Here is a 13,917-nt window from a genome sequence, read left to right as displayed (position 1 = left end):
AGCCCATTAGGCTGTTCAGTTGGGTATACTGGTAAAAACAATCAAAGAATAAGCCAGACGTTGTGAGGCGACAATTACAATCAATACGGAAAGCAATCTCAGAAGTATCACAAGAAACCAAAGAATATTCCAAGAAAACATGGAGAAACTCTCACAAAAAAAAGAAAGAAAACCTGAAGAAAGAGTTGCAGGAGCTTCAAAATAGAATTAAGTGGGACCATGAAGAAAGGATTACCAAAATGCAGTAGGATATGGGTCAGATGAGAGCAGAGATAGTAGAAAAGCCGAAGAGAATATCAAGGAAGCTAAAACTGAGTTAGAAGGCAAGATTCAAGAAGTTGAGACATGTCATGACCAGCAGATTAAAGAGGTGACAGAAATGAAACAACGATGCAATATTGCTATTAGTGGACTACGAACTAAGCAAACTGAACTGGTCATAAATTTAAAGAAATCAGTAGAAGTGCAGACACAAGTAGACAGTCAGAGAGTCACATAAGAGCTTAAACATTTACGGAAAGGGATACAAGGACTAGAGAATAAAATTGAAGACATTATTAGGAGAAATAGCATTACAACCGTGACATTGAAGGAAGGTAATGTTGTTACATTAGTGAATAAGGATAACAGGTACATAGGCTAACGTGGGGCAAAAGTGTAAACCAAAGGGGGCACTGCGTCGAATGATATTTACTAAGTGGTTAAAAGAACCATTTCAGAGATGCATACAAAATCCAATTTACCAAAGGGAGAACGGCGAGTGAAGTTTTTACCTGGGGAATTTAGAAAGAAGAAGTTAACAATTATAATCAATTTGAACCGAATTTTCTGAGGAAAGGCTAGTTCACAATTTATCAAATCGCTATAACTGAAGACTGACTACATCGCAAATCTCTCAACATATATTGCGCCAACCCAGGTGAAGGAGTAGATTCAGAGTTGGTAAACCAATTGGAGGTTGGTATGTTCCCAGCTGGGTGAGGCTTTACTTCTTGTTTCAAGTATCACTCCCCTGCCATGTTTCCTATCCACATATTAAGAAATTTGTAGAAAATATTAAGTATATTAAGAACTGGTTGTACAAATATTTCAGTCAGAAACATTTTAGTGACTTGCGATGTATTCAGCATAATAGTATGAAGTTAATGACAATGGAACAGTGGTAGTAGCTAAGGAACCATGTTTTGTGTAATTGTTCGAAGTCAAACCTACAAAAATGGTAATGTCAAAGGAATAGAGAATGGACCTGAAAAGAAACATGTATCAGAATACTGAGTAAAGCTAATTAGTATCAGTAAAGCACCACATGTAATCTTGTTTGTTTCATGAGTCATGAGACAAAAGAGGACCTATACATAATTGGAATGACATACCAACTGATGGTTTTGATTAACTGGAAAACGTGTAAAATGACATGTTATATGTTTAGATGAGTTTCATGAAGTACAGGAATAATTCATGTAATGAGGTCAATGATGTATGTAGGACTTAAGGAGCATTGATGAATTTTTATTCATTTACCGAGGTGAATAAGAATGATTAACAGATGCTGAAGGAGTATATATTTGAAATGAAGATGTTAATGACTTGAGAGAGATATGTTGATAGAGGTTTATGTGGGTTGAAAGGGTTATGGAATATGAAGTATTTTAAGAGCTAATATTTGAACAATATCATTTACTTTTACATATCTTGTCCTATTTGTACCTACATGTATTTATATGTAGACGGTTATGAAGAAATATGTGTGTTGTCAATAGGGAAAGTGTTATTCGTGAATGGCAAAGGAATAATAATTTAATGATGTAGTTAGCTAATGAGGTTGATAAAGGATGTACCTGTGTCTGACTTTAAAGGTACATGTCTGGTACCATGTAGTAAATAATGGATACCAATACTTAAAATTTCGAACCATGTGTCAATTGAACAAGAAAGTTGTAACCGACAATCTGAAAGTTTTTACGTGAGTCTACATGGAAATGACTGAATAAAAATGAAAAGTCACAATCACAAAGTCAGTAAGAATTTCCTACTAGAGGCAACAAAACTTCTAAGTTTCCCACAAGAGTCCGTGGTAACACACATACACTTAATTCCAAGTCCTATTCCGATGGCGAAGACGTAGTCTTCCGTGGAGACGTCCTTGAAGTCGGTAGTCCGCGTGAACTGACATCCAGTGCTGATTCTAGCCTTTAAATGGTATTGGTCAGCCAATCAGATGTTGGTGTAGTAATAGTTCCTGCAGGCCATCTCGAACTCCCTCTGCAGGAAGTAGTACGCAGAATGTCTGTTTCCAAAACAGCCGATATTTACCATTGCTTACGCCTCGGGGATAGACAACCTCAGTCCTGTGTGGTGTTAGATATGTTGCCGGCCCGCAGGGGCTACCTTGGCGACGGCGTAACAGAAATACTATACTAATCCTACTGGTAATGATAAGTAGAGAACTATTTAACCACAACAGGCACCCTATGGCAGAGTAAAACAGCGATTTCTCCTGAAATTTCTCTCTGGGCAACCACATTACTTATAGATGTGTTTGTAGTTATACAGGGTGAATATTAAACCGAGAAACTGCAGCGACGGATTCCTGACTGGAAATGAAGGAAAAAAGGTCCTACGAAGACGTGTCCGGAAATGGACAGTGTGCGTGAACGCACAGCCCATCGTCTCCCCGCACGTTCGTCTGTCTGAAAGAGCCCACGACCATAAAGACGCCCAAAGAGGACTTGAAATGTTGTGTGGCGTGACTTGTGTCTGTGAGGGTGGTTGTTTTGGTATAGCGGTGTTGGCGCTCGACCGTTTGCATCACGGCTTCTTCCCGACATGAAAACCGAACTATTACAGTGCGCTGCGTCACTCGCACATCCTGAAATACACAAACAACACGTGGTAAGAGAAACCGTCACTCGTTAGAGCTATCCACCATGGCAACGATGCATTTCCAGACACGTTTCCATAGGACATTTTCCCCCCATTTACAGTCGGTTATCCATCCCTGCAGTTTGTCGGTTTTATTAATGTTCACCCCATGTAAGGCTTGTTCAAATCATCAAGGTTGCATATGCATTTTTGCCTGATTTAAAAGAAGTAAGAACTGTCTTTTTGTCGCATTATTTGAAGTAAAAACTTGTGTTTTGTTCTCCGTATTTCATACGAACAGTTTGCTAGAGATAAGACTGGAATAGTTATTTATTTGTGGTATTACTTATTTACCTTCCATATGTTGTTCAAATGGTTCAAATGGCACTGAGCACTATGGGACTTAACATCTGAGGTCATCAGTTCCCTAGAACTTCGAACTACTTAAACCTAACTAACCTAAGGACATCACATACATCCATGCCCGAGGCAGGATTCGAAACTGCGACCGTAGTAGTCGCGCGGTGCCGGACTGAAGCGCCTAGAGTCAGCTACAGGTCATGAGCGAAGTCAGATTAGAACAGCCTTCAGCTCGCTAGGTTCGCAGCCTCTAGTTCGCGCATGTATTACGCACGTAATATCAGAATTGTATTATCTTGCTTGTTGTCTAATCCAGTTAATGTTTGTTAATGAGTCATTTGTATTCAAGAAAGATAGTCGTTATTAGTTATGTTCCCTGAGTGCAGTATTAGGACAAAGTTAGGAAAAAGTTATTTACTAAAGTATTCCAGTACTAATTATTATAGAACACTCCAGATTCCTACAACCACCCCACTCGTGCTAGCCTCTATCATCCCACTGCAAATCCCAGGGGTACCGATCGAAAAGCATCCTGCATTTGTGTGAGGTCATGACATGCTGCCATCGACCTTCACATCAGTAAGGGTCTACGACCCCCCTTTTTTTTTTTGTCATCCTGCTGTACTCCAGACGTACATCCTCAGAAATTTCTTCCTCAAATTAAGGCCGGTATTTGATATTAGTAGACTTCTCTTGGCCAGAAATGCCTTTTTCGCCATAGCGAGTCTGCTTTTTATGTTCTCCTTGCTCCGTCCGTCATTGGTTATTTTACTGCCTAGGTAGCAGAATTCCTTAACTTCATTGACTTAGTGACCATCAATCCTGATGTTAAGTTTCTCGCTGTTCTCATTTCTACTGCTTCTCATTACCTTCGTCTTTCTCCGATTTACTCTCAAACCATACTGTGTACTCATTAGACTGTTCATACCGTTCAGCATATCATTTAATTCTTCTTCACTTTCACTCAGGATAGCAATGTCATCAGCGAATCGTATCATTGATATCCTTTCACCTTGTATTTTAATTCCACTCCTGAACCTTTCTTTTATTTCCATCATTGCTTCCTCGATGTACAGATTGAAGAGTAGGGGCGAAAGGCTACAGCCTTGTCTTACACCCTTCTTAATACGAGCACTTTGTTCTTGATCGTCCACTCTTATTATTCCCTCTTGGTTGTTGTACATATTATATATGATCCGTCTCTCCCTATAGCTTACCCCTACTTTTTTCAGAATCTCGACCAGCTTGCACCATTTTATATTGTCGAACGATTTTTCCAGGTCGACAAATCCTATGAAAGTGTCTTGATTTTTCTTTAGCCTTGCTTCCATTATTAGCCGTAACGTCAGAATTGCCTCTCTCGTCCCTTTACTTTTCCTAAAGCCAAACTGATCGTCACCTAGCGCATTATCAATTTTCTTTTCCATTCTTCTGTATATTATTCTTGTAAGCAGCTTCGATGCATGAGCTGTTAAGTTGATTGTGCGATAATTCTCGCACTTGTCAGCTCTTGTAGTCTTCGGAATTGTGTGGATGATGCTTTTCCGAAAGTCAGATGTTACGTCGCCAGACTCATATATTCTACACACCAACGTGAATAGTCGTTTTGTTGCCACTTCCCCCAATGATTTTAGAAATTCTGATGGAATGTTATCTATCCCTTCTGCCTTATTCGACCGTAAGTCCTCCAAAGCGCTTTTAAATTCCGATTCTAATACTGGATCCCCTATCTCTTCTAAATCGACTCCTGGTTCTTCTTCTATCACATCAGACAAATCTTCACCCTCATAGAGGCTTTCAATGTATTCTTTCCACCTATCTGCTCTCTCCTCTGCATTTAACAGTGGAATTCCCGTTGCACTCTTAATGTTACCACCGTTGCTTTTAATGTCACCAAAGGTTGTTTTGACTTTCCTGTATGCTGAGTCTGTCCTTCCGACATTCATATCTTTTTCGATGTCTTCACATTTTTCCTGCAGCCATGTCGTCTTAGCTTCCCTGCACTTCTTATTTATTTCATTCCTCAGCGACTTGTATTTCTGTATTCCTGATTTTCCCGGAAATTGTTTGTACTTCCTCCTTTCATCAATCAACTGAAGTATTTCTTCTGTTACCCATGGTTTCTTCGCAGCTACCTTCTTTGTACCTATGTTTTCCTTCCCAACTTCTGTGATGGCCCTTTTTAGAGATGTCCATTCCTCTTCAACTGTACTGCCTACTGCGCTATTCCTTATTGCTGTATCTATAGCGTTAGAGAACTTCAAACGTATCTCGTCATTCCTAAGTACTTCTGTATCCCACTTCTTTGCGTATTGATTCTTCCTGACTAATGTCTTGAACATCAGCCTACACTTCATCACTACTATATTGTGATCTGAGTCTGCATCTGCTCCTGGGTACGCCTTACAATCCAGTATCTGATTTCGGAATCTCTGTCTGACCATGATGGAATCTAATTGAAATCTTACCGTATCTCCCGGCCTTTTCCAAGTATACCTCCTCCTCTTGTGATTCTTGAACAGGGTATTCGCTATTACTAGCTGAAACTTGTTACAGAACTCAATTAGTCTTTCTCCTCTTTCATTCCTTGTCCCAAGCCCATATTCTCCTGTAACCTTTTCTTCTACTCCTTCCCCTACAACTGCATTCCAGTCGCCCATGACTATTAGATTTTCGTCCCCCTTTACATACTGCATTACCCTTTCAATATCCTCATACACTTTCTCTATCTGTTCATCTTCAGCTTGCGACGTCGGCATGTATACCTGAACTATCGTTGTCGGTGTTGGTCTGCTGTCGATTCTGATTAGAACAACCCGGTCACTGAACTGTTCACAGTAACACACCCTATGCCCTACCTTCCTATTCATAACGAATCCTACACCTGTTATACCATTTTCTGCTGCTGTTGATATTATCCGATACTCATCTGACCAGAAATCCTTGTCTTCCTTCCACTTCACTTCACTGACCCCTACTATATCTAGATTGAGCTTTTGCATTTCCCTTTTCAGATTTTCTAGTTTCCCTACCACGTTCAAGCCTCTGAAATTCCACGCCCCGACTCATAGAACGTTATCCTTTCGTTGATTATTCAATCTTTTTCTCATGGTAACCTTCCCCTTGGCAGTCCCCTCCCGGAGATCCGAATGGGGCACTATTCCGGAATCTTTTGCGAATGGAGAGATCATCATGACACTTCTTCAAATACAGGCCACATGTCTTGTGGATACACGTTACGTGTTTTTAATGCAGTGGTTTCCATTGCCTTCTGCATCCTCATGTCGTTGATCATTGTTGATTCTTCCGCCTTTAGGGGAAATTTCCCACCCCTAGGACAAGAGAGTGCCCTGAACCTCTATCTGCTCCTCCGCCCTCTTTGACAAGGCCGTTGGCAGAATGAGGCTGACTTCCTATGCCGGAAGTCTTCGGCCGGCAATGCTGATTATTTATCAAAATTTAGGCAGTGGCGGGGATCGAACCCGGGACCGGAAACGTTTTGATTATGAATCAAAGACGCTACCCCCTTTTTTTTTTGTAATCTCATTTTGTTCGTTATTGTTCTTTTCAATTGTTCGTGACGGACGTCACCTGACGCCCGTTGAAGTTCGTTATTGATCCATTCACTCAGTTTTTTTATTACAGGGAGCAGCTAATCCTCTGAACGAACACGCTGAGCTATCGTGCCGGCAGCCTTAGACCACGGGTATATTTTGCTCGGGTAGGTCGAGTGTAATCCAGAAATGGATTGTCATGTGGGTGATACTGTTGGCAGTGAGTAGCAGAATGGTTGTTGTAATGGTGTAGTGGGAGACTGTGTGTTGGAAACATCGTACCGACTGAGTTTGTCCCCATCGCAGAGCGTTGCCCACAGTTGTTGTTGTTGTGGTCTTCAGTCCTGAGACTGGTTTGATGCAGCCCTCCATGCTACTCTATCCTGTGCAAGCCTTTTCATCTCCCAGTACCTACTGCAACCCACATCCTTCTGAATCTGCTTAGTGTAATCATCTCTTGGTCTCCCTCTACGATTTTTACCCTCCACGCTGCCCTCCAATACTAAATTGGTGATCCCTTGACGCCTCAGAACATGTCCTACCAACCGATCCCTTCTTCTGGTCAAGTTGTGCCACAAACTTCTCTTCTCCCCAATCCTATTCAATACTTCCTCATTAGTTATGTGATCTACCCATCTAATCTTCAGCATTCTTCTGTAGCACCACATTTCGAAAGCTTCTATTCTCTTCTTGTCCAAACTATTTATCGTCCATGTTTCACTTCCATACATGGCTACACTCCATACGAATACTTTCAGAAATGATTTCCTGACACTTAAATCAATACTGGATGTTAATAAATTTCTCTTCTTCAGAAACGCTTTCCTTGCCATTGCCAGCCTACATTTTATATCCTCTCTACTTCGACCATCATCAGTTATTTTGCTCCCCAGATAGCAAAACTCCTTTACTACTTTAAGTGCCTCATTTCCTAATCTAATTCCCTCAGCATCACCCGACTTAATTAGACTACATTCCATCATCCTTGTTTTGCTTTTGTTGATGTTCATCTTATATCCTTTCAAGACACTGTCCATTCCATTCAACTGCTCTTCCAAGTCCTTTGCTGTCTCTGACAGAATTACAATGTCATCGGCGAACCTCAAAGTTTTTATTTCTTCTCCATGAATTTTAATACCTACTCCGAATTTTTCTTTTGTTTTCTTTACTGCTTGCTCAATATACAGATTGAACAACATCGGGGAGAGGCTACAACCCTGTCTTACTCCCTTCCCAACCACTGCTTCCCTTTCATGTCCCTCGACTCTTATAACTGCCATCTGGTTTCTGTACAAATTGTAAATAGCCTTTCGCTCCCTGTATTTTACCCCTGCCACCTTTAGAATTTGAAAGAGAGTATTCCAGTCAACATTGTCAAAAGCTTTCTCTAAGTCTACAAAGGCTAGAAGCGTAGGTTTGCCTTTCCTTAATCTTTCTTCTAAGATAAGTCGTAAGGTCAGTATTGCCTCACGTGTTCCAGTGTTTCTACGGAATCCAAACTGATCTTCCCCGAGGTTGGCTTCTACTAGTTTTTCCATTCGTCTGTAAAGAATTCGTGTTAGTATTTTGCAGCTGTGACTTATTATGCTGATAGTTCGGTAATTTTCACATCTGTCAACACCTGCTTTCTTTGGGATTGGAATTATTATATTCTTCTTGAAGTCTGAGGGTATTTCGCCTGTTTCATACATCTTGCTCACCAGATGGTAGAGTTTTGTCAGGACTGGCTCTCCCACGGCCGTCAGCAGTTCCAATGGAATATTGTCTACTCCGGGGGCCTTGTTTCGACTCAGGTCTTTCAGTGCTCTGTCAAACTCTTCACGCAGTATCATATCTCCCATTTCATCTTCATCTACATCCTCTTCCATTTCCATAATATTGTCCTCAAGTACATCGCCCTTGTATAGACCCTCTATATACTCCTTCCACCTTTCTGCTTTCCCTTCTTTGCTTAGAACTGGGTTTCCATCTGAGCTCTTGATATTCATACAAGTCGTTCTCTTATCTCCAAAGGTATCTTTAATTTTCCTGTAGGCGGTATCTATCTTACCCCTAGTGAGATAGGCCTCTACATCCTTACATTTGTCCTCTAGCCATCCCTGCTTAGCCATTTTGCACTTCCTGTCGATCTCATTTTTGAGACGTTTGTATTCCTTTTTGCCTGTTTCACTTACTGCATTTTTATATTTTCTCCTTTCATCAATTAAATTCAATATTTCTTCTGTTACCCAAGGATTTCTACTAGCCCTCGTCTTTTTACCTACTTGATCCTCTGCTGCCTTCACTACTTCATCCCTCAAAGCTACCCATTCTTCTTCTACTGTATTTATTTCCCCCATTCCTGTCAATTCCTCCCTTATGCTCTCCCTGAATCTCTGTACCACCTCTGGTTCTTTTAGTTTATCCAGGTCCCATCTCCTAAAATTCCCACCTTTCTGCAGTTTCTTCAGATTTAATCTACAGGTCATAACCAATAGATTGTGGTCAGAGTCCACATCTGCCCCTGGAAATGTCTTACAATTTAAAACCTGGTTCCTAAATCTCTGTCTTACCATTATATAATCTATCTGATACCTTTTAGTATCTCCAGGGTTCTTCCATGTATACAACCTTCTTTCATGATTCTTAAACCAAGTGTTAGTTATGATTATGTTGTGCTCTGTGCAAAATTCGACCAGGCGGCTTCCTCTTTCATTTCTGTCCCCCAATCCATATTCGCCTACTATGTTTCCTTCTCTCCCTTTTCCTACACTCGAATTCCAGTCCCCCATGACTATTAAATTTTCGTCTCCCTTCACAATCTGAATAATTTCTTTTATTTCATCATACATTTCTTCAATTTCTTCGTCATCTGCAGAGGTAGTTGGCATATAAACTTGTACTACTGTAGTAGGCGTGGGCTTCGTATCTATCTTGGCCACAATAATGCGTTCACTATGCTGTTTGTAGTAGCTTACCCGCATTCCTATTTTCCTATTCATTATTAAACCTACTCCTGCATTACCCCTATTTGATTTTGTGTTTATAACCCTGTAGTCACCTGACCAGAAGTCTTGTTCCTCCTGCCACCGAATTTCACTAATTCCCACTATATCTAACTTCAACCTATCCATTTCCCTTTTTAAATTTTCTAACCTACCTACCCGATTAAGGGATCTGACATTCCACGCTCCGATCCGTGGAACGCCAGTTTTGTTTCTCCTGATAACGACACCCTCTTGAGTAGTCCCCGCCCGGAGATCCGAATGGGGGACTATTTTACCTCCGGAATATTTTACCCAAGAGGACGCCATCATCATGTAATCATACAGTAAAGCTGCATGCCCTCGGGAAAAATTACGGCTGTAGTTTCCCCTTGCTTTCAGCCGTTCGCAGTACCAGCACAGCAAGGCCGTTTTGGTTATTGTTACAAGGCCAGATCAGTCAATCATCCAGACTGTTGCCCTTGCAACTACTGAAAAGGCTGCTGCCCCTCTTCAGGAACCACACGTTTGTCTGGCCTCTCAGCAGATACCCCTCCGTTGTGGTTGCACCTACGGTACGGCTATCTGTATCGCTGAGGCACGCAAGCCTCCCCACCAACGGCAAGGTACATGGTTCCCTAAGAATTACACCGACTAGTGACAAATTATGTGTGTTAACGAAAGAGTGATTAGAAAGACGGGCTGCAGTTCGCATCTACCGCGTCGGCCAGTGGAATGCAATGCAGATTACTTTATGGCAATATTTCGATTTATTGGACCTGTTTTGGGATTTTATGTGTATGAGAAAGGTAGCGACCGTCTTCCATTGTGTTTGAAGTTTGTATATTGCCTTACATGATACAAACTTTCATGATCTTGATTACTGCAAATCCGATTGAAATAGGTTCCTCAACTGTTGAAACCTATCAGCTCTTACCAATTAGGTAATTGTCATTAAAATAAAAGGTTGAGTGCTAGAATACTCAATCACACAGAATCGAAAATTTTAAAAGGAGTGTTTCGCGTTCTCGCCATTCTCTGAATTATTCTATAGACGCCACTGATAGCACAATGACCTTTCTCGATTTGGATCACTTCCTGGACTTTATGATTACTCTTACGATAACTTTCGCTATCCTTTAACTTAGCTCCTAGCTAGTCCCTGACGTCGTAAACTCTGCCTCTGGACCATGGGAACCGTCTTTTTATTTCTCTGGTCTCTGCGTCAGCGCCAGTGTGACTGATCATACACTGTGTTCTACCTAGGCCGAGCAAGATAGAAAATGTTCACCTCCAAAACTTTTGCGCTGTAGCGACACTGCATTCCTGAACCGGAGCGGATGTTAACTCATCGCACAGTGGCGCGTTGAGACGCCAGCATCGTGCAAGAAAAGAATCAAATGGCTTCACTACACTCACAGGCATATTATCGTGTTCCCTAGCCAGTTGACTCTGAAGTGAAAGTGCAGTGTACAGGCAAATTTGGGTTGGTTCATAAGTTCGTAGCGTTTTCCCATAAGTTTGCTAAACACAGCAGAGACTCGTAACAAAGACTTAAGTCATCAGTAACATACTCTCCTTCACGATTTACAACAGTCTTCCAACCTAGGGTAACTTTTCGATTCCGCGACTGTAGAAATCACGTGATTTTGAGGCGAAGAACGAACCATGGTCGGTGCGCATTTTCATCCGGTGAGCAAGTTCCTTAAAGGTTGTTCTATAGAAATCGGAAAAGGTGAAAATCTGAGGGCGCAACGTCAGATAAATGAAGTGTGTGCGGAATGACTTCCCAACTCAATCCCTGTATAGCGTTTTCCATCAGTCTAGCACAAAGTGGGCGGGCGTTATCTTGGAGTAATATAGCTTCACGTAGTCTTCCTGGTCGTTGCTCTTGGGTTGCTTCTCCAAGACGTCTCAGTTGTTGACAATAAATGTCAGCGATGATGGTTACACGACGGGGAAGTGATTCGTAGTACGCCACGCAGTCGCTGTTCCGCCAGATGCGTAACATTATCTTTGGTGAATGGGCGCAGGTCTTTGTACGGGGACTTGATGCTTCGTTTGGGCTGCTCCATTCTTTCCGTTATTTCAGCATAAAGACGCCACTTCTCGTCACCAGTAACGATACAGGATAGACATGGTGGTTGTTGTTCACGAGCCAGTTTAAGACTAGCAAGCAGAGACGCACATATGACCATCCGCCGATTCTTGCGATTTTGGCTTACAGCATGCGGTACCTATATTTTAGAACCTTCCCCGCTGCATGCAGGTGTCACATCTTTGGGTAAATGATCACATTTGCCAATTCTCGAGTACATTGATGTGGACCATTTTGGATGAATGCGTTTAAGCGATCTTCATCACACCCTAATGGCGTTCCAGAACGTGGAGAGTCACTAAAGTTAAAACGATCCTCCATAAAACGAGAAAAAAGTCCCGAGTTCGAGTCACGGTCGGGCACACAGTTTTAATCTGCCAGGAAGTTTCATATCAGCGCACACTCCGCTGCAGAGTGAAAATATCATTCTGGAAACATCCCGTAGGCTGTGGCTAAGCCATGTCTCCGCAATATCCCTTCTTTCAGGAGTGCTAGTTCTGCAAGGTTCGCAGGAGAGCTTCTGTAAAGTTTGAAAGGTAGGAGACGAGGTACTGGCAGAAGTATAGCTGTGAGTACCGGTCGTGAGTCGTGCTTCGGTAGCTCAGTTGGTAGAGCACTTGCCCGCGGAAGGCAAAGGTCCCGAGTTCGAGTCTCGGTCGGGCACACAGTTTTAATCTGCCAGGAAGTTTCATATCAGCGCACACTCCGCTGCAGAGTGAAAATCTCATTCGAGAAAAACCATTTTCCTGCAGTGCTCTGTCCGACGGCATCATCCCCGTACACGGCGCACATGTTTCTGGCTGCCTCCGCTACTGTCACCCCACCACTGAACTCATGTCTGAAATGTTCCGATTTCTCCACTTGGCACTTATAGCGTCGAGAGCTCCACTCACTATCTCGAAACGAAAAAATGACAACGTGTGAAGTTAAAATGTAGTAACAATGAACTACAGATAAAAAAATGACAATCGATAAATAGACACATAGGAAACGGAATGTCAACATGCAAAATAAAAACGGTACGAACTTATGCACTAACCTGATATCTCGTTCCTCTATGAATTTTAGGGGTCGGGATTGTCGGAACGCTATTAGAGGTGTAGAAAGGCATTGTTCTGTTTGTCAGGATGGCGTGGCTCCTCCACACCCAGGCGTTTCAGGTTCGAATGACGGTCATGCGGATCAGAGAGCGGGAAGGAGGCCGCGGTAGCTCAAGAGGAACGCCAGCATCTGTACTGAATTCTTTTACTACGAAGAGGTCATGGCATCGGCAATATTGCCTACCGAGCATTGGCGGTGTATCAGAATGAGAGACAGATGCCACGGTCCTGTATAGCACTGACGTTGTCTTCACTCACCTTTAAACCCGGGCGAACACAAAGGAACGGCATTGGCGAACGAGGATTCTGTCTCACGTAAACGGGCACAAGACTAAGCGAATTGCTTTCGGTAGCCTTCGCTTTGAACTCGCTAGTGTCCGCTCGTGTTCCGCTGGTTATAGTCTTTTAACGAACGATTAAAGGAAGTACACGTAATCTCCGATTCGGAGCTAGAAGTAAACAACGCTTTTGTCTGCTATGTCGTCTGCTTCCGTTGTCGACATCAGATACGTAAAAGATGAAGCAGTCTGAAGATAAATAATGCTTGTGACACAAGAATATACACTATGTGAACAAAAGTATCCGGACACCTGGCTGAAAATGACTTACAAGTTCGTGGCGCCCTCCATCGGTAATCCTGGAATTCAATATGGTGTTGGCCCACCATAAGGCTTGACGACAGCTCCCACTCTTGCAGGCATACGTTCTATCGGGTGCTGGAAGGTTTCTTGGGGAATGGCAAGCTATTCTTCACGGAGAGCTGCACTGAGGAGAGGTATCGATGTCAGTCGGTGAGGCCTGGCACGAAGTCGGCATTGCAAAAGATCCCAAAGGTTCAGGCCACTCCATTATAGGGATGTTATTGTCGTGTAACTACTCCGCCACAGGCCGTGCATTGTGAGTATGTGCTCGATCATGCTGGAAGATGCAATCGCCATCCCCGATTTTCTCTTCAACAGTGGGAAGCAAGAAAGTGCTTA

At 42.5% G+C, this 13,917-nt stretch overlaps 1 non-coding gene across 1 annotated transcript; it reads left to right on the top strand.

Moving 5' to 3' along the window:
- The first annotated feature begins 12,426 nt into the window (after nucleotides 1-12,426).
- Nucleotides 12,427-12,501, top strand: Trnap-cgg (transfer RNA proline (anticodon CGG)). The gene has a single exon. It is a non-coding gene; the product is annotated as a tRNA-Pro (tRNA).
- Nucleotides 12,502-13,917: the final 1,416 nt, after the last annotated feature.

The sequence above is a fragment of the Schistocerca serialis genome, chromosome 1 (genome assembly GCF_023864345.2).
Source record: "Schistocerca serialis cubense isolate TAMUIC-IGC-003099 chromosome 1, iqSchSeri2.2, whole genome shotgun sequence".
Taxonomy (NCBI): Eukaryota; Metazoa; Arthropoda; class Insecta; order Orthoptera; family Acrididae; genus Schistocerca; species Schistocerca serialis.
The sequence above is the reverse complement of the archived record's forward strand: the minus strand, read 5'-3'. Positions and strand labels throughout refer to the sequence as shown.